This window comes from Kogia breviceps, unplaced genomic scaffold (assembly GCF_026419965.1).
Source record: "Kogia breviceps isolate mKogBre1 unplaced genomic scaffold, mKogBre1 haplotype 1 scaffold_439, whole genome shotgun sequence".
Lineage (NCBI taxonomy): Eukaryota > Metazoa > Chordata > Mammalia > Artiodactyla > Physeteridae > Kogia > Kogia breviceps.
Genome location: NW_026711878.1, coordinates 1,119 through 28,976, shown reverse-complemented (window position 1 = coordinate 28,976; position 27,858 = coordinate 1,119). Strand labels below are relative to the sequence as shown.

General features: G+C 40.0%; 1 long non-coding RNA gene across 1 annotated transcript; it reads left to right on the top strand.

Moving 5' to 3' along the window:
• Positions 1 to 11,261: 11,261 nt before the first annotated feature.
• Positions 11,262 to 26,224, top strand: LOC131749752 (uncharacterized). Its single transcript, XR_010838773.1, has 3 exons — positions 11,262 to 11,359; positions 20,130 to 20,254; positions 26,139 to 26,224. It is a non-coding gene; the product is annotated as an uncharacterized lncRNA (long non-coding RNA).
• Positions 26,225 to 27,858: the final 1,634 nt, after the last annotated feature.

Here is a 27,858-nt window from a genome sequence, read left to right as displayed (position 1 = left end):
GTTAAGGATTCATAGGTGATGGTGAGGAGAAAGGCACCCCAAGACCCTTTGCCCAGTACATGCAAAGTCAAGCTGGTCAAGAGAATGGTATGTTGGGGGAGTAGGGAAACACGTAGTTTAATTAGAGCAGAGGGAGCTGAGGTCGAACCTGAAGAGATAGTTAGGATTTTACTGTGAAATAGGAGCTTTGTATGTCATGCTAAGGGATTTTACTTACTCATGTATGCAATGAATGAAGAGCCACTGGGAGGCTTGAAGCAGAAAAGCAGTACGATAAGGTTTTCAAAAATTAATTCTGGTAATAAAGAATGGACTGGAAGGGAGAAAGCCTGGTGACCAAGAGAGTAGAGTAAACGTAATTATGATAATCCAGGAGAGAAACACCAAGATTCTAAGACATAAACGGTGGTATTAGGAACAAGGAGGAAGAGTCATCTTGGTAAATATCTCAGAGGAAGAACAAACTCTATGAGGCAACAGTATACAAAGGGTGCTAGGAGGTGGGACCAGTCTCACTCAGGTAGAGGCAATAAGGGGTGCATTGTGTACAGAGAATTTTAAAACAATAATAAAACTTACTAAACCACAGTCTGCTTTTTATTAGCACTGTGTGCCAGCAATTCTAAATAATGTCCATGACAAAATTCTCCTCCCTGAGAAATCTTTTGTTGTCTAAGTTCTAAGCAGTCGCTGTGGTAACTGTTGAGTTTTAATAATATAACAAATACGTAAGCTTCAACTTGGCACATTCCAGTTACTTAACCTTGATAAATATGGTATTCTACACAGAAATTAATTTGGAGAACATCCAGTCCTACCATCCACATAGATAGAGATATTCATTTAGAGAGTAAATTTATTACAGATCAGAATTGTGTAAGGCCGTTTCTAACTTGAGACTCTAACCTCTGTGATACTTCATCTACCTCCATTTAAACCATAGATTTGAAATAAACAATGATAGCAAAGTGCTTGTAGAAAGGACGAGATAAAACATGAGTTCTTAAACTCTGTCATTCTATATGCTAACCATTCTCTGATACTTGCAGAGTTCACTCTTTTGGAAACATTTCCAAAAACTACATTAATGCAAAATACATTCATGTGATTTAAAAGCATTAATCCATTACTTTCCCCCTTTATGTTCCATAATCTTTATCATTAACTGAGATATAAGGAGAAAAACAGACTGGGGAGAGAATATAATAAGGTCAGTGTGGGATACATTTAACTCCATGTGCCTATAAAGCTGGAGAAGGACTTGTCTAATAAGTACTTGGAAACAAGAGTGTGGACTAAAAGAGTGAGATCCGGATTATGTAGAGAGTTTGGGGAGTTACCAGAATATAAATGTAGGCTGAAACTGTGGCAGAGGTTGACCTCACCCAGCAAGAGTGTGTTGATAAAAAAGAGGGATACAGGGCTTCCCTGGTGGCGCAGTGGTTGAGAATCCGCCTGCCAATGCAGGGGGTACGGGTTCGTGCCCCGGTCCGGGAGGATCCCACATGCCGCGGAGTGGCTGGGCCCGTGAGCCATGGCCGCTGAGCCTGCGTGTCCGGAGCCTGTGCTCCGCAACGGGAGAGGCCACAACAGTGAGAGGCCCGCGTACAGAAAAAAAAAAAAAAAAAAAAAAAGGGATACAGAGGTTATCTTGGGGAACACTTACAATGCAGGGGCAGCAGAGGAAGAGGAACAACCTAACTTCCTTCCCCCCAAATGCTCCCCCCACAGATACTGTGAAAGAGAGGCAGGAGAAAAACCTAAAGTGGGAGTTGTCCTGCAGAGAGAAGAGGGAATTTCAAAAGTATTAAGTACTGGAATAAGAACAAGTAACATTGGAAAAGCAAAGCCACAAAGATATCACCCAACAGCTTTGTCAGGGCAGTTTCAGTGGCACCATGGAGACAGAAACTGGATGATGGATAGAGGTATAGGTTGGCATGAAGGAAGCAGAGCCAGTGTGATTGCGTTCTCACACACCAAGCCTGGCTGGGCAAGAACGGAGGAAAATGAAAAAGAGGCAGAGCTGAAAGAAGGTGTTCTTAGAATCTGAACCTGGGGGTTAGAAGTCAGGGCTCATCCAACACAAGACCCAGCACTTAACTGTACTCTGCTTCTCCTCATCCCTGTGGGTGCAAAGAGATGGGTGGCATGTGAGGGAGGGAGGCTAGGTGATGGGACAGAGCCTGCTGGCCACAGGTATGTAAGCCCCAGAACACGGATAGAGGGCTAGTCTTTCCTAACAACAAGAGAAGCACTACCTCCTCTGAGGTGGGCAGAGGACATTAGGATGAGTCAAGATAGAGTCGAATTTTGAGAAAGAGAAGAGAGATAGATAGTATGAGATCTTCCACCCAATGATCTCCATTTTCTCATCAAAAGAGGAAAGATTATCTCCTGAGAATAAATGGGTAGAGTAGAGATTTGGGATGCATTTCTCCTTTCCTACTAATTCACCATAGCATTTCTTCAGTGATGCACAGACCCACAAGGAAGAGCATAAAGAATGACAGGTACTGCCAGTCACATTTTGCTTTGCATCCTGAATGGTCCAGTGTGAAGGTAGCAATGAAGTTCACAGGGCACCTCAAGACAGAGACAGGTACATCTACTAGCAATGGAAACTGACAGAATACCCCAACCAGAGAACTCTTCTAAGGAAGCACTGCTGCCTTCCCTGGGCATATACTAAACAGAAGCCATTGTCAGTTTATAGACAATTAAACTTCCCAATTTCTTGTAAAAAGTAATGGTAAATTAGGCAGACATTTGCAATCCTGCGGGCTATTAAATGGTAATGATCAAATCAGAATATCTATAAGGAGCACTTAGCTCAGTGCCTGGTGTCTGTCAATAAATATTCGCTGTTATTATTCACAAAAAACAGTTGAAGAGGACAGAGATGCCTGTCATCTCACAACACTGATTCCTACTAAGTGGTTAAGAAGTCATATCAAAATCCCCTAAACCTTGTAACTCTGAAGTCATTCCTCTCTCCTTGCTCTTAAGGCTAGCCCTTGTGGTCCGCATCTCTTCCTTTCTTGGAAATAAGTCCATGGCATTTGCCCCAGTAAATTAAATAAAACTGAGTCAGTTTTCAGATATTAAAAAAAATCTGGCAGAGGCTATGTTGTGTAACCATAGCCTGGAAGGCGAGAAGTGAAAAGCACAAGCCAGTTACATGAGGCAATGTGAGGAAGACCCAGAGCAGAAAGCCAGATGGTATCAGATTTCTTATTTTAAGAAAAATAGAAGGAAAAAAGGCACTGCTAAAGCCCCATTATGTCTTATAAGTGGCAATCACTACTATAAATGAGCAAATTATAAAGTGTTTTAAATAACTTTTCAAGGAGAAAATTAAAGAAATTTTCATCAGTATTAATGAACATAATCACCCTCCAATCCAACACTTCAAAAGGAAAATCTTTATGGCTTTAGGGCTCTAAACTTTTCTTGTTTGATCCTTTTAGTTTTACAACTAAAGAGAGCTATTTATTAGCAAGTGTGGTAAGTACTTCATCACAGCCTGAGTCTGTGGGTATCTAAAAGTCCAAATAAGCATTTGATCAAGTGCAGGGCTTGAGAACAGTTATCTGAGACCTTTGAGTGGAGCACTGGTTTCCACGCCCAAGAGAATACCCAAAAGACCCATAAAGAGTGCTGAGGAATAGATAGCCACATAAATGTAAAGTAAATGCCATGATAACTATCTCTCCACTCGACAAAATTAAAGGACATGGCTTAATTGTGGACAAGATAGCAGTACTGTGCTCCTCAGAATTCCTTGGGACCTAAATCATTGTCTCTAATTCACTTGGTGATTAAATTGAGGGCTGGAGTGTTTTGCAAGTTTGCCACGGAATGGCAGATAGAGCTCCCAAGCAATAAGCACAAAGGTAGCTCTAAGAGCCAACTAGGAGAAACCAGTACCATAGTTTGTGTTCAGCTGATACCCCAGCTTTATTTATGCCAATCCTAAGAAAAATACCTCTGAACTGGATAAACCGCTAAGGAATGTTGAAACCACTTTCCTAATCAAGCTATGGTGAAATCACTGTCAAAATCTAAAAATTAACTTCGCCTATTGAAATGTGGGGAATTTCAATGACGCAAACAAGAGCTTAAAGAGACACAAGGGAGGGTACATGGGTAATTCTCTCTATATTCAAGTAAAGTCAACCAAGAAGACAACTTGCTAATTGTAGCCCACTGCATAATATATTTTAACTTATTTTGGCACTTCCATTATAGTTTTGTATATGAACAATCAAAACATGTTAAGTCCTACCAGAAAAAATACAGAGGCAAAGTTATCAATAGCTTAATTCGGGACTGCTTTCCATGTCAGATATTTTATCTTTTATTTTTATAGACACAGAAAAACATAGCCTGTGACACGCCTACCCGTGTAATAAATTCATATGTTCTTAGAAGTCACTCCTCCTCAGTAAAGGCTAAATTGATATTTTTAAATAGATTAAATTGAACAATTGGTTCCTATTAGAAGGTCCCTGAATACTATCCAATTCTTAATTCTGCCCAAGTTTTAAGCAGATGGAAGTCAGCATTGCATAAGATCCAGAGACTCTGAGTAAAGGCACAAAGCTTTAGCTCCTAAGTGAGCATAACATTGAATCTTACGGTGACTAAATTTTAAGGTGACTAATACACTAAAACAAAAAATGGAATTTACTAAAACTAAAACTAGAGCTGAAATCATTGTTGCCTGGAAACAAGAGAAAAATGGATTGATCATACCCATACAAAAACCTAAGCAGAAAGATAATTGAATGTGGGCTGTTAAATTTGAAGAATACTAATTTGGAAGGTAGCAATGACTCTGGATACAAATAAATGAATTCAAAGAGGTTTTTTTAAAAGCTTTCCACATTAAGCCTTAGTAAATTAAAGCAAAAGTTGATGAATCAAAATTTTACAAGTCTAATTCATAAAGCAAGATGAGTCAATATTTGTAAAATGTTTGTAGATCCTTGGTTGAAGACACAATGCAAATATCTATTCCAATTTTAGGTCAAACCCTATTAGAATAGGCACAGGGCTGTGGCGTGTGCTCTCTATAATGGAATTTTATTATAATTAATTCATTATGTTTGTTGGAACTGGAGATTAGGGTTTGTTTCTCTCTGGGACATCAAGTACCTACTCAGAGATCTCAAGATGTGTCTCACAGTCTCAGATGACAACTTCAGGCCCCTCCTAAATCTGATCAATTTTTGCTATTGTTAGTTTATTTTAATGGGTGATAGAAGACCTCAAATTCCTAAAGAATGCTATTAGAGCATTTATTTATTTATTTATTTTATTATTTTTTGTGTGTGTGTGGTACGCGGGCCTCTCACTGCTGTGGCCTCTCCCGTTGCGGAGCACAGGCTCCGGACGCGCAGGCTCGGCGGCCATGGCTCACAGGTCCAGCCGCTCCGCGGCATGTGGGATCCTCCCGGACCGGGGCACGAACCCATGTCCCCGGCATCGGTAGGCGGACTCTCAACCACTGCGCCACCAGGGAAGCCCTATTAGAGCATTTAAATTGTTTAGTCAATTGGGCTTTTCAACAGAAATTCTGAAGGTCTCAGACATTCACTATCTATGTGAAAGTAGTGGCTTGTAGCCAATTAACTGGCTCCTCTGTGACAATATTTGGAAAACAGTGAGATTTTTATGAGTTTTTAATTTAATATTACTTTGCTTGGTACTCACTTCATTTGATAACTCCAAGAGATTTTTAGAAGTTTGCCACACCCAAAGGATGCAGACTGGACTATACTTCAAAAGAACACAATTTAAGAATTTTTAAGAAAATTCAAAACATGTTCTGTATGATGACAGTATTGTTGGTTTAAGTCTAGTGTTTTCAAGGAGACTTCTTTCAATGAGGACAAAAATGATCAATCAGCTGTATAAATGTTATCCTTTTTGTTAAGAAACAATCTTAATTATAATTACATCTAGTGAAATAATTAACATTGTGATTATACAATGAACGTCTGGAAATAATGCCTTCTTCAAGGATATCAACATATATATACACTGTCATTTCCAGTTCCTTTAAATATAAGTGGCACATGGATACACCACACTAATTTCCTCCTAAGTTCTATCTAGTTCTGATTTCTATAAATATAAAATTAGTCAAGTAAACATATACTGATTTTTACTCCAAGCCAGACATCACACTAATCATAACAAAGTAAGCAAATGGCAATTTTAACTCTTATTCTTCAAAGGCAGAAGTAAATATTATTGATTAATCCAATCTCAGTGTCAGAGCAGGAGGCAAGCTGTAGTAACAGAGTGGCTCAAAAATGGAGAGCTGTAAAAAGTCTACACGTGATTTAGTGGAAAGCAAATGATAATGTGGCTGAAATAAGTTGTTTAAAAAGTAAATATTCCCATTCAATGGTTTTTATATTTTTTTAAGCATGTATCTATTTTTAAAGAATTTCTTCTGGGGCTTAAAGGAGAGATTTTACATTTTTTATTCATTTCAGCCTGCTGTGGATTGTTTATAACAGCAAAAAATTGGAAATAACCTAAATGCCCAACAAGAAGGGTTTGGTTAACATATATTACTGGTACACCAGCAGGTGAAGAGCTCAAATGTGGAAGTCAAACAAAGAATCTAATTTCTGAGTCCACCATTTCTTATCTGTGTTACTTGGCCTGAATAACAATTCCTGTAAGCCACAAAGACAACATCTGCAAAACGAAGGTAACAGAACTTACCTCATAGAGCTATGGTGCGGTAAAAATGCAAGACCTATACAACATGACCAATGCAGTGACTTAGCATGATAAATATTTATGTTCAATTAATTAAAATGTAAATTAAATAAAATTTTAAATTTTATTTATTTATTTACTTACGAGGGGCAGCATGGTATAGTAGAGAAACAAGAAGATTTGGATCAGTCTGAACCTCTTATAAACCTATGTGACATTAGATACATTTCTAATCTTCTCTGACTCTCAGTTTGTTCATTTCTAAAATGCAGGTACTTATACCTAATTCACAGAGTTGCTGTGAAGAGCAAATACCATAACATGGATAAAGTACTTATCACAATACTTGGTACACAGGCTCTCAGTAAATGGTAACCATATTACAGTTATCATCATCATCATTATTGTCATTATTATCCTTGTTATTATTATCAGTTTTTTAAAGGTTGTGGCACCATCCCAGAAGATACAAATCTCCCTGAGTGCTCTCTAAATCACCCACCCACGTGTTTATACAGTTGTCTGCTGTAGGTCAATCTTATGTGGGCAAGAGCGTTCAGGGTGGCATCTAAAAATTGTAAGACTTCTCTTGCTTACTCACACACATATAATACATAAACACATCTTTGTTTAGTAAATTCTGAAGAATATTTCCAAAGAAAGCAGACAGATATTATTCTCCTTGTGAGAAGACTATTCAGCTTTCACAGGCCTCTAAATAGCACAGGTCTTAGAATTAGAGAAAAGATTAACCAAGAGCAAAACTAAAAAATAGCCACACTTTCATTCTTGAAAATATCTACCTTTTAATGTTATGACAAAGGTCAATTTTGCCAGTGCCTATACAATTTCAAGAAGAGATTCAGTAAAACTTAACAGAACTTTATGGGGGAAAAGTGATGAAATGTTTTTACATAAAAGAAACAACCTTAAACAGCTGTTCCTAAGGATACTCAAGCTTCTCTTGAACCACTTAACAATTTACCGTTTCAAGGAATCCTCTAAAGTTCTACAACACAAGGTCCAAGGTATCCAGTGCATGGGCTCTAGTAATGACATCAGAAACTCCCCATACCCAGGGCTTCCATTATTCCATATGGTGCCTTTATGTGAATTTTAAAATGGTGCCTCCTCTCTGGATAGATGAGTCAGAAAATACAATCTTTTCAAGGGTACAAAACTCAGCAAGAAAGGAGTTGGCCAGGCTTCCAACCCTCCTTGCCCTCTTGGCAGGGGGCCAAGTGACTATTCCATACAACCCTGTTCCTGCCTCCCTTCTCTTCCCATCTCCCACAGTATGAGACCTGAACCAAATCATCCTTCACACAAGGTCAAAACCTTCGTCTGGTGGGTGGCTAAGTGGATAATGACAGATTCTCAGAGCGAAATCTCCTCCTAAACTTGGCATAACAAAGATTTCATCTTGTACACAGTCTGGTCAAGGCAGTGGCTGCCTGGACTGTGTTGAGAAACATTGGAGACCCAATCCAGCCCCAGCAGAGAGCGGTGAGTAGATTAGCAGGATAAACCACTGGTTTCCAACAGCACATATACCTCAGATGTCCTGTCCTGGTCCAAACCATTCAAATCAAAATCACAAGTTCATTGAGCAATGAACATGTACAAGATACTGTGACAGGTGCTTTGAAGCAAACCTTCCAAACCTAGTCTCACACTGAAATCTTCATGGGGCTTTTTAAAAATACAGATCCCTCAAAATTTTTCAGTAAACCTAAAACTCTTCTAAAATACAAAATCTTCCAATTTTTTTGTGGTTTTTTTTCCTATGTTGTGATCATTTTATTTTTGTTTTTTAAAAATGAGTCTCTTAATTTAGTCAGGGCCTCAGGCTAATAAGAGATTAGCCACTGTCATATTCACAATGATGCATTTATTCAGGGCAAATCTTAATTTTCTTTGTCTTCTTCAGAAGAAAGAGCTGCGAGAATGCCTAAAAGACTTGCACTACTATCAATTTAAAAAGACCCTTTCAGAAATTTGATTCCTTGGGCCAGGGGAAGGTCCTTACTATAGTTGATGGTACAAGTGGGTCTTTTCATGTACTGTTTCCAGGCATCTCTATCAGACTCCCTGCCACCACCAGTGTGCTTTTCTCTTCCAAATACACTTCCAATCTCTGCCCCACTCCTTGGAACTCACAGAAACAGAGACCAGAAGGGTGGTTACAGGGGCTGGGAGGGGAGACAGGGAAATGGGGAGAGGTTGGTCAAAGGGTACAAACTTCCAGTTTAAAGATTAACAAATTCTGGTTATCTAATGTACAGCACCTTGATTATAGTTAATAATACTGTATTATACACTTGAGAGTTGCTAAGAGAGTAAATCTTACATGTTCTCACCACAAAAAAGAAATGGTAGTTATGTGACATGATGGAGTTGTTAGTTAATGCTATGCTTAATCATTTTGCAATACATATGTATATCAAATCAGCATGTTGTACACCTTAAACTTATACAATGTTATATGTCAGTTATATCTCAATAAGGCTGGGGGGAAGAATTAATTAAAATAAATAATTTTTAAAATACAAAATTTATTTTATTAAAAAAAAAAAATGTAGATTCTTTGGCTTCACCATCAGAACTATCAGATCAGAAACTCCCCCAATCAGAGCTGTCTGTAACTTGGTCAGTTAGAGAACTCAGAAACCACTGGTATGGAGGGTCCTGAGATAACTAATACTAAGGCCCTCACTACTGTTATCCATTCCTTTTATAATTAAAAGCCTCCTAGTGTCAAAATGCAGGATGCAACACATTCATGAGTCATAAAATCAATGTTATGTCTTAGGACCAGGATATATTCTAAAATAAAATAAAATAGAGAAGTTTAAAGTATATGACACATAGTAAGATTAATTACTATTTTGTGAGTCTTTTTTCTTCCTCTTGTTTCTGTGAATTCCTTTTTCTGTGTACTGCATCACAGTGAAAACGTGTATTTCTTGTATTTTGAAACGAAGTTAGAAATATGTGAAATTAGGTGATGTGAATTAAATGCTTCCTACTGCAATTTTAGCACCTTTCCCTCTCTTTTGTTCCCTAGTGGAAACTGAGAAAAAGGCTTACCATCAATTACAAAGTCTCCATTATAAATTATAAATTGGTCCCTTCTCAGCCTTGTTTTGTCTTCACTTAGAAAGACAGAATTTCTTTGCCTTTTCTTCATAGGCAAACGACATTATGCTCTATTAAACTTCCTCCAAATGGAATATGTTAAATTTTAGTTTTAGGACTATGGGGTTTTTATACTGTGCATGGTGTCTAGTGATTCTGTCTCTACAGAGAAAAAAGCAAGAGGAAATGGGTTTGCATAACAGTCAGAGGGACCTCAGCCAGATACAATGAAAAGTTTCCTGATACAATGAAAAGTTTCCTGGTAGCCAAGACAGTACAAACTAGGAGTCAATGGCGGGTGTGATGGGAACCCTCTTCCTCTGTAAGTTTGTGGAAACAACCCAGATTCTTATCTGTCTGGAATTCTTTAGATGTAAATCTGTCTGATAGGCAAGGAGTGGACTTCCAGGCCTATGATGTCATTTCTGCCTTGCAGCATTTAAACATTCCAAAGAAACATAAAATACATATCCATAAGCCCAATGGCATAAACCAAGAACAATCGCACAAAGTTTCTCAACCTGAGCACAAGTGACATTTGGGCAGGGCAATTCAGCAAATGCAAGATCGGTTAACATCACCACAACCCACACCTCTGGGTTTAATTATCTCACCACTGGAATGAAGGAAAACAAAGTGTTTCTCGCAGTTACGAGGACAAATGAAATATAGGAAGAGCGGCCACGAAGGACCTGCTAAGTCTAAGGATTCATTAACTCCCTTACCCCTCCCTTTAAATTTTTAGGATCTGAAAAGCGTATTTTTTTAAGAGCTCAAGTTTATGAAAGACACATCTCTAAGTTGTTCTGCCACAGCCTATAATTTCTGAACCCATAGGTCTTTATTCGTAGGGAGCGTGATGCAGTGCCTCACCCAAATAGTTTGGATTTGTCTTGTTTCGGATTGGAAGAAAACATTAGAAAATATCTCCTTCACTGTTACCTAAAATCTTCTTATACTTCCTCACAGTGATAGACTGTTAAAGGTGCTCCTGTTCTGCTGAGAAGTGACAGGCGTTCACGCGGCGCAGGAGAGGAAGAGACGAGGTCCTACTGCGTGAACGGCTACGCATCGCGAGAATTGGACGCCATTTGTTCTCGTGGTGTCCGGGCTGTGGCTGGTCGGCCAACCTCTGCAGGAACTCCCGCCCGCTGGCCCTCCCCGCCCCCCCCAAAAAAAGTGAAAAAAGAGGCAGAAAAGATACATAAAGAAAATTGGATATACATCATTGAATGGTAGTATAAATAGTTCATGTTAGTATGTTCTGTAAAGAAATATTTAGATCATTTACCAATCAGCTCCTCTTACTCCTCGCAGAAAATGTTGGCCAAAATTGATCTTTTCGGTCATGAAGATGCTTCTGTTGTGTCTGTTTCAGAAATGCGACACAGGATTCTTTTTTGCCCAGTCGGGAGAATGTTTGCCCTGTGACTGTAATGGTAATTCCAACGAGTGCTTGGATGGCTCTGGACTCTGTGTGGTAAGTCGGGGTCATCTATCACTTCTCACATATTGCATTGAGCCTTTTGCATCTTAAGTGGGGAAAAAAATATTCTTCCTGGATGTTTGAGCTACGTAGGAACAAACTGCTAATCAAGCTTTCTTTGTACCCTTCACTTTTTCTGTAAAACACCTCATATAAACTGCGTATGACTGTAAGTGGTCACCAAAGTGTATGTCTGAATGTGCGTGTGTCCCTAGCAGTAACTGCCCCACCACCCTCGGCAGCTGGTTTCCTGCTAACGGGCATTGGTGATGGGCTTGAAAATAGAGGAGGAAATCATCCATCCAAATTCCTCTGTAATAGTACAGTTTGCCATATGTTTGGCTTCACTCCACATAGACCAGGAGAATAAAACAGTTGTTTCATAGCCTATTTTACAACTTAAGAATAGTCAGGTCTATAGATTAAAATTTGTTTTAAAAAAGAAAAAAAAGGTTTAAACCAAATAGCTAATAAAAATGAAAGCTTTGGCGTTATGGTCTTTGTAACTCTGTAATCAAGCCCCCAAAGAATTTTTTTTTCCTTAACTGAAATGAATTTTCCAATAGACAGTGAAACATGATAGAGATTTATGAAGGAGAATGAGAAACCTTTTAGCAAAAGTACGTGCTACGTATTTACCATTTTCACTAAAGGGACTGACAACCTAGTGAAAATGGGAATTGAAATATTTACCAGAAGTGATTTCAGTAGAGGTCGTAGGAGGCGTTTTTAAAGACTTACGCTCTAAGATCATGTTTTCCTTCATGAACGATACTATTACACAGCAGTATAATAGTAGAAGTTCCCATGAGGCAAAGAGGCTTTCCAAAACTGCAAGAATGTTTTTGCATAAACTGCAAGAATACTTAAATATACCTACCTACCTCAAAATTAGCATAATTGTCTGTATTAAGCAGATAATTTTGATTATAAGTGGTCTTCAAGGTGTGTACTTGAAGGTGTTATTTTACTCATGTATTACATTAAGATGCAAATTGGAACGTTTCCATTTATTTTAAACCTAACAATTCACATTTTTCTAGGGACAGAATTAAGTTGCAAACACTAAATGTTGCTAACTCTTTGTAGTGTTTGTTTAGTCCTGGCGTTTCTGTTTTCCCCTTCCCCCATCTTCTTAAATAACCATTACATCCAGGATGTCCTCTGTAGCAATGTAGGCACCCACAGCTGCCAAAGTCTACCCCTTTCTAATGCTTCCATCTCCGGTTTCCTGTTATTTTAATCCCACTGACATTTGAAAAGAAAATCCCATGGATGCACTTGAACTAATAATGTACATCTCTGATAATTTGACCAATTAAAGGCTCTTTGTCATCTGGTTTATTTAAATATAAGACAGCAGGGACTGACCAGCCCATCAGCTGCTGTTAGGCAGTCAGTAAGATGGAAGACTGAAATAAATTAAGGGGAAAAATGTCCCTCCTGCTAGTGCCTATGGAGGGCTATGACAAAACTACTGTTTGTTACAATGACCTGGTCAGAATAAGTGCTATCATGGTTTTATCTTTGACCTGGACTTGAACTTCTGAAGGGGGCAGTCATCATGTGATTCCTTCATAGCTCCTGGGGCATACGAAGTTCTAATAAAAGTTTGGGGACGGGCTAGGGTATAAACATTTATATGCACACTCAGGGAAGTTGCTGATCTTCCTGCAATTACTTTGTTCCAAGATAGAACATTAAAAAAAAAAAAAAAAAGAAAGAAAATAGCCATCTTACTTCTCAGCTCCTGCCCTGTAGCCCCAGCTCCTTGTCATCGTTCAGGGAGCCAGAGAAGACACAGCGGCTCCACCTGAACACCTTGCAATTCACTGTGGGCACCAGAGTTTCAATCAGTTCTTACAGTTTGCCTGGACTAACTCGTTTCTCCCATCTTCCATAAGCAACCAAAAATAAATGGCCTTCTTTTATTTCATTTTGTTTTATTTTGAAGGCTTGTAATGCCTCTGTCTTAGGTTCCCCTCTTTGTTTCTAATTCTTCCTCCATTCCCATGATCAATTTCAATTGGACCTTATATTTTACAGACTGATTTTAAGGAACTAAGCCATTTGACAAGATATATAGAGTAAACAAAGTTATGCTACCATTTCAGACATACCAAAAAATCTTAAGAGATTTCTTCACAAGAGGAATGCCAACTCTCCAAGTGCAGAAAGGTGGCTAAGTGAAAAGTGGATTAACTAATGAAATCCATTATGCATTGGTTGTCTTTCCAAAGGGCCACTTTGCATCTTATCAGAATGGGGGGGCATTGGGCAGGGTTCTCAGTAGAGTCAGCTAGGCAGAGACTTAAAGGCCAGGCAACTCCAGTGGGCATGGCAGACTCTCTAGGAAAGCTCCCAAAAGAGGCATGAGAAAGGATTTAAGGTGTAGAAACAAACAGAAGCAGACAGATGGCTAGTGATAGGAATGCCAGGTCACTGATAACCTATAGTTTATCCTCCAATCCAGAGGGTAGGTACAGAGAACCAAGAAGTGACCATGACCAAGGCCAGTTACCATCTAAAGAACTGGTGCTTCATCATTAGGAGAAAGCATGGAGCCCACTGACCAGAACTAGAGTGGAGAAAATCTGACTTGAAGTTCACCACTGGCACAAGCTCCTCGGGTTCCTTTTGATTAAGCATTGGTTTATCTGTTGATTTCATTTATCCACTTAACAAATAAGCATTTTTTGAGTACCACTTATGTGCCTGACACTATTCTAGGATCTGGATTAAGTGCTTTCCACTGTGTGGACTGAAGGGCTGTAGGGACAGAACACCTACTTGAAAATGCTTGTGGATGCTTGTGGACGTGATCAACATAATGAAGTTCAAAGTACAGGACCAGGGGCGCTTTAGAAACACATGCAGAGACCCCCACCTGCTCAGTGACAATCAAAGAAAAAAAATTAAAAGATTTTGACGTCTGTGCCAGCATTTCAGGAAAAAATCTAAATCTGAATGAAAAGATTTGGATTTGAAACCAGTAAATAACTGCAAAACATAATTGAAATCTAGAAAGAAAACCATCAAGCTGTTAAGGATTCACATCTGGCTGGTAGAAATGTGGATGGACTTTTATTTTCTTCTTTTCACTTTATAGTATACCTGCCCAAGTGTTCTACAACTGCCTGTAGTAATTTTATAATTAAAAAGATATTGATATTTAATGGACTTCTACCCCCACCCTAAGAGCACAATGGAGAAAGGGAAGTCATTCAACATATTGAAGGCTAAGGAATTTTTTATTACTCGTCAAAGCCTAATTAAAACCTAATTCAGGAAAGCAAAGGTATTACATCTGTAATTTCTTGTAGACACTAGCATTTTTCTCCTGATTTTCAAACTGTCCTTTATGTGCATTTAAGCCAAAATCAACCAATGTAAGTCCCTTTAAGACTAAGCATGTGTGATATATAAAGCAACACCCTTATCAGATGTCCAACAGAAAGGAGGAAATTGAGTAATAAGTCATTCTTTTTCCTGTTTTTACTTGCAACTATAAAATTGGTATCCTAAATCAAGTGCATAATTCTTACATTAAAATTTTGACAATTTTCAATCTGTTGCAAGCTTGGAAAAACAAATTTTGACAAAGAGTGGTTGATGTGGGTTCCATGTTAGCTAAAGTTTTGACATAAAGTCATAAAATTTGTGTGCAAAGGATTTTAGGAAGGCTAGTTCAGTGGAGTCCTCTGTTGCTTTGTGCCCCCAATGTAAGAGTATGAGATGGGAACCAAATGCAGATAATAAGTTCTCTATACATTGTTTTTTTCCTTCTTTTCTCAACCCTGAACATGTTGCTCCTCTTGTATTCCCCACCTCAATTAATGACAGCACCATTCTACCAATCCCTCATGCTTCGATGTCCCAGATGCTTCATCAACTGCCTTTTCTCTTCACCAGTATTCAGCTGAACACCAAATCCTGCCAGTTCAACCTAGGAGAGGGCCTCCTCTGTTCTGTGCCATCCCACTGTCTTAATTCATGCCCACAGTATCCCTCCCTGACCACTAGTGCAGGCTTCCCAACTACTCATTATGCCCTGCTCCAGACTCTCCTCCCCCTAATCTGTCCTTCCTCACAAGCAATGGAAACATCTTTAAAAAACACAACCTAATCAAGGGCATCCCCCTTTCTAAAATCCTTCAAGGATTTCTATTCCAGACCCACTGAGCTTCTCTCTGCCACCTAAACTAACTCTATACTTTCACTCTCTGTGTCTGAACTTGTGTTTCCCTATTCTCTGCCTGGGATTTCTTGCTTATCCTTCAAGGCCTAGTTCAAATGTCACCACTTCAATAAGTCTTGTCTAGCTTTCTCAGGAAGAGTAGACCCTTTCCCTTCTTTCTGACCCATAGCAGAGTCATAGCACCTAGCACACTATATTCTTCTCTGTTTACCTCTCTGTTTTTATCACAACTTACTCAAAGTGAGTTATTCAAAGGCAGAACTGGGTCTTCTTCATTTTAGTAACCGTCACAGCTCATTGTCTGTCATGATATCAGCTTAATCCAGGTTTAAGTGAATGAATAACAAATTAACTTAGAAGCAAAAATCTTTATATATATAATTTGAGACTGGGGTCCCCTTTATTGCAGTAAAATGCACTGTCTTGTTATTCTAGAGCCTTTGGCTTGGGCCGTGTATATCTAGCAAACAGTGCTACCGACATGAGGTGTTTCCATCTAGACCCTTGCTTCTCAAGTGTAGTCTAGACCAACAGCACTGGTGATACTTGGGAGCTTGTTAGAAATGCAGAAACCCAGCTCCAACTCAGGCACCCTGAACAGAATCTGCATTTTCACAAAATCCCCCAGTGCATTCTTTGCACACAGGTACGAGAAGCTCTGATCTAGACAGAGCAGCAGTTCTCAAACTTTTTTTTGTCTCTTGAGCCCTTTACACTCATTAGAATCACTCAAGGTGCCAAAGAGCTTTTGTTTATGTGGATTATACCTGTTCATGTTGACTGCATTTGAACTTTAAAAGGGAAAATTTTTATAATATTTTCTTATTAATCTATTTGAAAACAATAGTAAACCCATTACATGTTAACATAAACAGTATGTTTTAAAAAATATAAACATATTTTACAAATTGAAAATAGGTTCATTGTCTGGCTTAATGGAAGGCAGCTGGATGTCATATCTGCCTCTGCATCCTATCTGTGGTGATAATCTCCTTGTTGTGTAGCCTCAGGAAAACCCCACCTTACACACATGAGAAATGAGAGTGCAAAAGAGGAAATAAAACCTTAGTATTAGTATGAGAATAGTTTTTAACTTCCCTGGACATATTTTGAGAACCACAGGGTCTAGATAGACTGTAGTCACGCATGAAGGCCTGTGACTAGCCACTAACCTGATCCTTTTAGCTTTCTTCCCACATTATACTGGTGCTGTGGCCCCATCGTCAAGAGACTCCATTTTTCACTTGAAGGAGACACAGCTGGTGCCCCAAATGTCATTCCTGACACTAACGTGCAATTGATTATCTAGATGTAGCTTTATTAATCACTGGCCAAAAATTCAGAATGCTTTTTTCATTTTTAAGTGGGGGTCAGATTTATTAAATAAATTTGTACCCCACTCCAACAACAGCATACTATTTATTGTTGTCATTTTTTCCTTTCTGTTTTTTAAATGGCAGAGCAATGAAGGTAAAGGATGTTTGCAATCTCAGAGTAAAAGATTTTCAGAGCTAGAAGAAACCTTATAGACCGTCTCAGCTAGATCCTCGTTTTACAGACAGAGAGACTCAGAAAAGTCGAGTGACTTGCTCAAGGTCAACCGGCTAGAAAATGGAGGAGCCTAGGGAACTCTGTCCTTGCTGCAAGCACTATCCCTGCCAATCTCCCAGAATGTGCATCAGTTACCTTTTAGGGAATTTCATAACTAAGTCTTTAAAAGAAGGCAGATGACAAGAGTCAGTGTTTGCACTCTTGAGTGTTTAGAGGTCATAGTGATTTGGAGGCTTTTTGCCCTTGAGGGTAATTGCTCCCCTGTGGCTGCCCTGGAAGAATTAGTGCCCTGACAAGAATCTAAAGCATCCATCGAGTCGAGTCGTAAGGTGACAGAATTGAGAATTGGCTCATTTTTGCAGCTAAATGGGCTCTTCAGGCATGAAGAGTGGTCTAACATCTTACAACATGCTTGTTTTCTTCTGCATAGATAGGCTTCATCTGTCCAGCAAGGACTCAGACAAGTTTGACCCCAGTCTAGAGCTGCCCTGACAGATTGCTTATGGCTTAGATACCTGGTAGGCGGATAAGGCTCGTTGGTTTTCCCTGGGATGAGAGATTGCCACCAATTTTGAGCTGACTTTGGGTGCATGTTAATTTCCTTTACTTGCTCCCAGATGCTAATTCACCCTTTTCCACTTTTTCCTTCATTTTTCTTTCCAACAAAACATTTACTGAAGGTTGACTTAGCACTTGATACAGCATTAAGAGCAGTGAGGGAGGGCTTCCCTGGTGGCGCAGTGTTGAGAGTCTGCCTGCCGATGCAGGGGGTGCGGGGTCGTGCCCCGGTCTGGGAAGATCCCACATGCCGCAGAGCAGCTGGGCCCGTGAGCCGTGGCCGCTGGGCCTGCGCGTCCGAAGCCTATGCTCCGCCACGGGAGAGGCCACAACAGTGAGGGGCCCGCGTACCGCAAAAAAAAAAAAAGAACAGTGAGGGAAATGTTAACATCCTGTTGTCTGCACATCATACTTTATTCTTCAGTTTCTCTTCTGTCAGGTGGTCTGAACTAACCTCTTATCAATAATTCTATTCTGTTAATGTAATTCTAATCGGGACCCAGAAACTGTCCACATCTAATGGCAGATCAAATGCCCAAAGAGCATTCAACCATGATAGCTGTGGCCCACATCAGAATTCCTCCCTTTTGTCTCGTGTGTTGTTCTTGATATGAAGCTCAAACTGTTAGTAAAACAGTCTGACACTTTCTAATGCAGTCATTTTATGACATTTTTGGGAAAGAAGCCTTTTCTCTAACACACTGGAGAAGCCGTATAATACGGTAGTTTCCAGCCTAACCTCTGGAGCCAGATTGCCTGAGTTCAGATCTCACTTTTGAGACACACCTACCTCTGTGTGACACTGGACAATTTACTTAACCTCCCTGTGTCTCTATTCATTTTTAAAATGGGGAAAAAATAGTAACTTACCTTAGAATTATTGTGAGAATTAAATTAGTTAATCCAGATAAAATGTTTTGAGCAGGACCTCACTATTATTTTGAACCTCAACATAGAACAGAGTTAAGTTTACAGTCACTCTGTCTTGCCTTCCCCAAGATTCCTCCACAGATCCCTGTTTAAAAAAAGTTATCTGTTGAAGTTCTCATGCATAGATGTTACTAAGGGAATTGTTCAAACAAGAGGGTGCCTCTTCAATGGCGTTCTAATTCTAACAGTACAATTTTTCACTGGAAAGCCTATTCAAACTTTATACACTCTGGTGAATATAGATGTCTTCTTTTAATCTTTGAAAATATCGTAGTGCTACTGGCATTGCCTTGTTCAATCCAGTCATGTCCGGTTGGAGAAAATGTCAGTAGACTAGCATCACTGACTCTTCCAGAGGACTAGTGTGAAATTAATCCATCAGCTCAACAAACAGCTGCTGAGTACAGATTCCATTCAAGTTGATGGCAGTACAATGCTGAGAGATGCAGTGTAGAGGGAAACGCTGCTGAAGCTCGGAGTAGATGATAACAGTACAATGTGGGCAATGGAAGGAGAGAAGGATCGGGGAGGGGGGCATCAGGAAGGAATCCTGAAGCTCTCAAGGCCTGGTGCAGATCTTGAATGATAAACAGACATTCTAGGCAAAAGAATCAACTGTTTTATGCTTTTTATCCAATTATCCCCACCACAAATGGAAAAATCACACAATAAACCTGCTTACTATTTTTTGTATATCATTATCCAAGATCTCAACCCATTAGCAGAATATTCTTTATCTACCTTCTACTCCATTTATGCTTTATTCGGACACATTTTGTTCTTCCAAGCCCATACATTTTTTAAAATATATTTATTTATTTTATTTTTGGCTACGTTGGGTCTTCATTGCTGTGCACGGGCTTCCTCTAGTTGCAGCGAGCGGGGGCTACTCTTCACTGCAGTGCATGGGCTTCTCATTGCAGTGGCTTCTCTTGTTGTGGAGCATGGGCTCTAAGCACACGGGTTCAGTAGTTGCAGCATGTGGGCTCAGTAGTTGTGGCACACAGGCTTAGCTGCTCCGCGGCATGTGGGATCCTTCCCGACCAGGGAACGAACCTGTGTCCCCTGCATCGGCAGGCAGATTCTTAACCACTGGGCCACCAGGGAAGTCCCAAGCCCATAAATTCTTAAAGTGTTCCCGCTGGTGCTTACCCGGGCGTATTTGTTTTTTCATTTCATATTTATTCCAAGTCAGTAACTGATGCCTCTAGGATATCCAGAGTTTGATCATTCTGATTATCATTCTGAATTGAAATGAGTAACTGAAGAATAATCCCCTCTTCACACAAACTCTAAAGAGAGTCCCCAGGCTGCTAGTGCACACGCAGAGGTCATCCCCATTGTCCGCACTTTGTAGCACTGACTGGGGCCAGCGTGGCTCCTTTGTGCTGACCAGGACCGTTGCACACCATCTATTTTGTCAGGCCTGACATCCCCTTTGCTTGAACTACTGCTTGATTCCCAGATTTGCTGTGTATAAAGTTTCTTACTGTGTCCTTGTCAGTTTTCTTATCTTTTGTCTTACAGCACTGCCAGCGGAACACAACAGGCGAGCACTGTGAGAAATGTCTAGATGGTTATATCGGAGATGCCATCAGGGGAGCACCCCGCGTCTGCGAGCCGTGTGCCTGCCCCCTGCCTCATGTTGCCAAGTAAGTCTTAAAGGAAGATGGTCTCTTCTACCACTTATCCGCTTAGTTTTTCTTTCTTTTTTTCTCCCTATACAGAGTTCTAAGGTTTTTCCACAGTCACAATTGAGTATCTCATGTTGCAATGAGACTGGAGAGATATAGGAAAGTTTTCTAGCCTAAATCCACTTTCAGGAAAGCTTAAGCACTGCAGCATAGGTGATGACTCTGTTCCCTAAATACCGGGGGTAGGGTACGGGGCACATCACAGAAGTCAATGAAGCTTCCCACGTTTTATAATCAAGGCTAGTCTCATCTTTTCTTGGCCATCCCTTGACCTGGAGAGATCACAACTGGTGATGCCAACAGACATTATAATTCGTCACTTTCAGTGGTAGTGTTTCCCCTGCTCCATTTGGGGGGGTCCCAGGCTACTCACATTTCTGCCCAGCTAAGTACAGATTCAGGGGTCCCTTCAATGCCTCTCCAAGTTTGATAATTCTCTACGATGACTCACAGAACTCAGGAAAGCACTGTACTTACAAATAGTTTTATTACAAAGGATACAACTCAGGACCAGCCAAATGTAAGAGACTCAGGGACATGGTATGGACAGGGAGATGGGAGGCAGCAGAGCCTCTGTGCAATTGCTCTCCAGGTGCACCACCCCTCAGCAAATCTGTGTGTTCACCAACCCAGAAGCTCCCCAAACCTTGTTGTTCTGAGCTTTATCCAAGTTTCATTATAGTCATGATTGATTATTGGTGATTGAACTCAATCTTCAGCCCCGCCCCCCTTCCTTGAGGTGGAGGGAGGGATGGGGTTGAAAATTCCAACACTACTACAGGAACCCTACTATGGTAGTAGGTTCCTCCCACAGACCAGCCCACATCCTGAAGCTACTGAGGGACCCATCAAGTCACCTCATTAACATAAACTCAAAGACCGTTGGGACTTCCCTGGTGGTCCAGTGGTTAAGAATCCTCGCTTCCACTGCAGGGGGCATGGTTCATCACTGGTGAAAAAAAAAAAGCCTTAAAAAAAAAAAGATACAATTGAAAAATTGAAAGGGACTCATTACGAATAACAAAAGACAGTCATGTGACTAAGAAATCCCATGGATTTTAGGACCTCTGTACCAGAAACCAAGACAAAACTCAAATATATATATTTTTATTATCCCACAGGTGGAAAGAGTAAAAAATCTAGGTTCATATCTCTGCCTTGGCACATTATAGCTGTGTTATTTTAGACGAAGTCCCTTCTCTCTATGTCTCACTTTCCATGAGATTTCAGGTCAAGGAAACTAGATTCAGATGTTAGCTTCATTTGTTGATTCCTTTAACCTGCTCTGGATCTCAGTTTTTTCCTTAGTAAATAAAAGTTGGTGTAAGGATCTGCCTCACAAAGTTGGATTAGGATAGCATGTGTGGAGCACTTGGGTTGGTGCCTCACACATAGAAAGGTGTATGTAGATGTTGGCTTTACTGAACACATACTTTATATTTTTTCTAACGCATTTTGCATACTCTATGTCAGGCACTCTTCTAAGTGTTTGGATGTAATATTTGCTTGATAGTTGTAGTAAAAATTAAATAATGCATATAAAATAATTTTTAAAAGGCCTGACGCACAAACACACACACACACACACACACACACACACTTTCTTTTTTCTTCTTTTCTATTATGGTTTAATACAGGATATTGAATATAGTTCCCTGTGCTATACAATAGGAACTGTTTATCCATTCTATATATAATAGTTTGTATCTGCTAATCCCAAACTCCCAATCCATCCCTCCCTCCCCCTTGGCTGCCACAAGTCTGTTCTCTATGTCTATGAGTCTGTTTCTGTTTTGTAGATAAGTTCATTTGTGTCATATTTTAGATTCCACGTGTAAGTGATATCATCACACATACTTTCTTATAAAGAGAAAAGAAATGACAACCAAATTTCCCCCTAATGTTTTTTCCCTTAATTGAACACCAGTACCACCTAACATTTCACCTAATAGCTTGTGATTTGTTCAAATCCTCTGATGAGTCTGAGAGTCAGTGAAGAAGTCAGATGTTTTACAGTTCCATCTTTCTTTAGAAACCATTAAACTGTCTCAGCCTTTGCTTTGTGATTTTTCATGTCCATTGGTATTAATAATGTGTGCAAAATGGATGGTACTGAGAGTGAGAGTGGAAAACAACATTGTATTCTGTTATTTTCATTCAAGTGTGTCCTGATTTATGAGCTCCCTTTGCCTCATCTAGGTATATTCTTTAATTGTTCATTAATATTCTGCTCTAAAGTAGAGAATGGACTTGAGGACATGGGGAGGGGTTAAGGGTAAGCTGGGATGAAGTGAGAGAGTGGCATGGACATATATACACTACCAAATGTAAAACAGATAGCTAGTGGGAAGCAGCCGCAGAGCACAAGGAGATCAGCTTGGTGCTTTGTGACCACCTAGAAGGGTGGGATAGGGAGGGTGGGAGTGAGACACAAGAGGGAGGGGTTTGGGGGATATATGTATACATACGTATAGCTGATTCACTTTGTTACACAGCAGAAACAAACACAACATAGTAAAGCAATTATACTCCAATAAAGATGTTAAAAATATATATATTCTGCTCTAAAACATGAGTCTTAACCATATCTGATGAGGTGTTTAGCATGCTGCTCCCTTACCATGGTATAGTTATTTTGTTAAATATATTAACCTCCAACTTTCTAATAACAGGTTTCACTCATTCTCCCATATAAACAAAGATGTTATATAGTACCATCTGCTCAAAGCAGCTTTATAAGCTTAGAGCTGCAGTTTCTTTAGAAACTACCAGATGAATTAGAAAGGTAATCCCAAATTCTTCATTGTATTGTCTGACTTTTGTACTTTTTGCACCATTCATATGACAAGACTTCCTTATCTAAATTATAGGACATTAATTTCTTGAGATATGTCTTCTGGAGCCTCATTCCTATGGGCTGAGAAGTCTTGTTTACATAAAATCAACAAATATTAATGAAGCACTTATTATGTGCCAGTCAAGTACTGGTTGTTGGTCACAGTTGTGAATAAAGCAGTTAAAAACTCCTGTCTTCATTAAAATAGATGAAATTACAGCAATATTTTGAAGCTTCTAAAGCAAATGACCTTTCTGCCTTTGAGCCAGATTATCCAGTATCTTAGTTCATCAAGAAGCTCTTCTGAAGACTGTTAACTCTTTCAGATAAAAGAAGCAGAAACTTGCCAGTCAGGTATTGAGCTTCTTGTTTGGAAAGAGGAAACACAGGTAGTTTCCATAGGCAACAAGAATCACCATTTCCACCCATGTTCTTTTCTCTGCTTGTGTGAGTGGATCCAGGTTCAAAAAGAGCAATTGAGGGACTTAGGGAACAGGCTGTGCAGTTAAGTACATATTCACAGATGTGAAAGCTGAAGTCTCTAGAGCAGTGGTTCCCAAACTTTTGGGCACCAGGGACTGCTTTCGTGGAGGACAATTCTTCCATGGAAGGGGCCGGGGGTGGGGGTGGGGGGATGGTTCAGGCAGTAACGCCAGCGATGGGAGTGGCAAATGAAGCTTCGCTGCTCACCTCCTGCTCTGCGGCCAGTACTGGTCCTTGGCCTGGGGGTTGGGGACTCCTGCTCTACAGGACAGATTTGAGGTGGAAAAACCTGCTGAAGATTAACACAAAAGCAAAAATATATGACCGATAAGTAAAGAACATTATGTGGGAGTGTGGAGGAATTGGGAAGGGTGGAAGAGACCTGCTTTCTCTGTAGTGGCAATAGTTCTACTTCCTGAATCCCTTGGGGGAGAGAACTGGATACAGAAAGCGGGGGTGGGGTGGGGTGGGGTGGTGGGGTGGGGGGATAGTGTGTGATCATAGAACAGGACTGATTTGCCTGGATCCTATAAAGTGCTAGTCTTTGATCTGGCCTTATTATTGACTGAGTTAACTAATCTCAAATACTAATCAAATATCATAAAAAATCAAACTCTCCACTGCCTCTTTCAGCTTTTCTTAAAATTAATATTTCTACTTTCTATAAAAAATCAAAGTGCCAGGACTTTTAGGCACCAAGCATGGAATCTGAATTACACTTTGAAAGATATGCAAGTTGAGCCTACAGACCCAGGATTTGGATCTCCAGCTATTAACAATAGCCACATTAGAAGGCAAGGAAGTGATGCTTGAGGGAGTTTTGCAAACAAAGAGTGCTGAGTCTATTTTCCTTTAAGTTCCCCGAGGGTTTTCCAAGAACAAAAGACTCCCTTCCACTTGGAGAGGGCACCAGGGTTATTAGTGTTGGCTGAGAAAGGTGCAGTGTTTTCATTTCCCTAGCCCAAAACAGACTTTAGCCTAAGCAAAATATAAACAATTAATGCTGATGGAAAACGGAAAAGGAACCCTCAGTGGCTCTACTGCCTCTGAGTCTCCCTCTACCAAGACCAATAGTCACACAGCTATTCCCAGGGACCATTTGCACAAAGCTCATTTATTTATTTTAGGGTTGGCCAGACATCCTCCATGTCTACTAATAATTGCTCCAAACAAGGAAAATGTCATCTGTTTGAAACTGTAGGACATTAGCTCAAAGCAGGCAACTCCAGGCAGATATTTCATTCCTTCAAGCCATGGGTGGGCTGCTGGGCGGAACATCTTCAAAGAAACATGCATGTGGGTTTGTTCATGTTCTGGACACTTAACTGATAGTGTTTCTTTACGTAGGCTGAGGAATAGGAACAAGCAAAATAAAGGGTAAATGCCAAAGAAATGTAATTCATTGGAATGCTTTTAAGCAAACTGTTAGAGAAAATAAATTGTGTATACTGCCTTTCACTGAGAAGCACATATTGTTTTCTGATTGATTTTAGAAATATTTTCACACAAAGCAAGCATATCCATTTGTTTTCCTCCAAAGACCGTTAGGTCTTTGCTGATACATGAAGGAATGTGAGAACAGCAGGTCACGCTCCATGGATTGTACAGTACCTAAGCCAAAACTAATTTAAAAGTCTTAAAAATTTTGTACACCCCCCTCATGGGGATGGATTCATGTGTCAGTGTAGGTAGAATTTTCAAAACATATGGAGAACAATATTCCATTTCCCTTGCCTTCATAGTTAAGATAGTTATTTATTCTGCTGAAACAATATATTTATTTGTTTTCTGTCCCGTGTCCTAATTTTTATTATCAAAAAAAAAGAAGAATCAAGAGAGTGGGTTTCATGAACTAGAATCCTTTTACTATGGGTCCTATTTCTTGCTTGAGTACTTGCTTTATGACTTTCATCAGCTGAGCCAGTCCCTGCACCCTTTATTCCCAATCTTTAAGGCACACATGAAAGAAATTGAGGTTTTGTGGAGATTATAAAGCAGAGTTTAGAATTGGTTCATGACCTTGAAGAGTGAAAGAGAGCTAGTGCAGAAAAAAAGAGGGAAACTTTCAAGTGAATACACAGAAAGTGGTAGGAATAAGACAAAATTCTCATAGAAATCTAAAATCACAGGTAAAATTTACTTATTTTACTCTAACTTTAGGATATGTGTTTTACACTTGCATTAAAAAATATATACATATATATTTATACACACACACATACACGTATACCTGATGTTCTGGAAATTCCCACTGTTTCAAGTAAAAATAGTAAAGTGCCTCTATGGAAAAATAAATGAGGTAGACATGGGAAATGGTGTCACCAGTGGTGTGTCACTTTCTGTCTGAGCCTGATAGTCTGAACTCTCCTGAAAGGAGGAAGATTTAATTTAACTGAAGCAAATTATTGCACCCATTTGAACTTGAGGGGACCGAGGTAGAGATGATCTAATCAAAATCAAAAGTTAAGACAGTCTCTTCAGTGATGTATGGAATTGACTTCTAATATTCTCTTTCAATTCCAGTTTTGCAGAATCCTGCTATAGGAAACATGGAGCTGTTCGGTGTATTTGTAAAGAAAACTACGCTGGACCTAACTGTGAAAGGTAGGCTACTGAAAGTCACTGTGTGCTATGGGGGTCAAAGGGAACTTCCTCTTTCTTACACTCACCAGCTCCACCATGCTCTCGTTCAGTAGGTCTTAAGAAGAGGGAGTGGGAGATAGCATTTCAGAACCCCTTGGGGGAGCGTTCCCAAATCCCACGCCTCATATATAGCTATGAGAATGCTCCCTAGGCGTCCAGGGCTACATCTCAGGATAAATGGGCAAGGAAAGAGCAAAAATGAGTATGCATATTTTGAAGAGATTCTCTAGATGGTTTTGGTAACAATCCTCTCTCTCTCTCTCTCTCTCTCTCCCCCCCCCCCTCTTCTCTCACTCTCACTGAGAACCAGTAGTACAATTAATGTCCAAAAGAGAGAAAGTCTTCTTGTGATTCCTTTTTTATCAACTGTTTAGTTATTAGAGTGATACATTGAAAAAAAGCACAACCCTATTATTTAACCTATTGTTTATGCCATCTCCTCTCCTGAAAAGTAAACTAATTCCATGAGTTTGGATTTTCTGAATCCCTTTTTGGTATTTACACCTAACACTCTTTTTTAAGTTGCTTTGGGCTTTGCTCAAACAAGAATGGCCTTGGCAAGCAAGGGTGCAAGACTCCCACTGAATGATTCCTGGCAAGACGTTTCCCATCCTGCCTCAGCTGCTCACAGCTTTCTAAGATAAAAGTGCTTTCACTGAAAGAGTCTCACAGAGAGGCCTTCTTATTTTTAACATAAATGCCATTAATATCCTCCCCACTGTGTTTAGGCAGTGAAATGATGTGTGGTGTCCTCAAGACAGGGAGGGAAGGGGCAGAAGGGACCGGTCAGACCTACAGTCCCACATCCCCATATCTGCAGCACAATCACTTCACCGCAGCACGCTGCTTACTGCCCTGGGTGGGGCTCACAGATTCAGCCTAGGGCTCAAAAGGTAAACCTTAAATACCTTCTCATTTCTGAGGAAAACACCCTCCATCTCTAAAAGTGTAGCTCTGGAACTCTTCTTAAAAAGCCACAGTGTCTATGGTACATAGAAAAATCTCTGTATTTTGAGGGCATTTTTATTGTGATTATTACATGTGCAAAATGTGGATAATTCTTTTGCTAAAGAGCTGTGGGATTTTTCCCCCTTTTTACTATTAGAGAAGAGGGAAGTGAAAGCTGAGGGACCATATGAATGTCATCCTTTAGGAGGGACTTCTAGAGATGATCAGATGACCTTCAGCTGATTAATGTTGGTGACACGCTTTCTCTGTATTTCCTTATTTGGGGACCCAGGAACATGAGCCACCTGATTTACTCATTATCTGGCTCAGTGAGGGTGAGAGGATTGTTCATCAGCCAGGGATGGAGATTTTTCTCCTCAGTGTCTGAGGTTTAACTCAGTTTAGTCGGATAAGGATTGAGCAATATTACCAGCTAATGGGTGTTGTATGGCTCCTGAAGGGGAATTAATGGCCTTAAGTAGAGTCCTGCTGACCACATGCAAGTTCCTCCAGAAGTGAGTAATCTCCGCCCCGAGGGCTCAGTCCTACAAAATCACACAGGGGTGCGGATTAGGGTTCTGTCAGTGACAGTGGGGGGCCTGGCACAAGACATCACGCCCACCTCACACGTGGCATTGTAGATGATAAATCC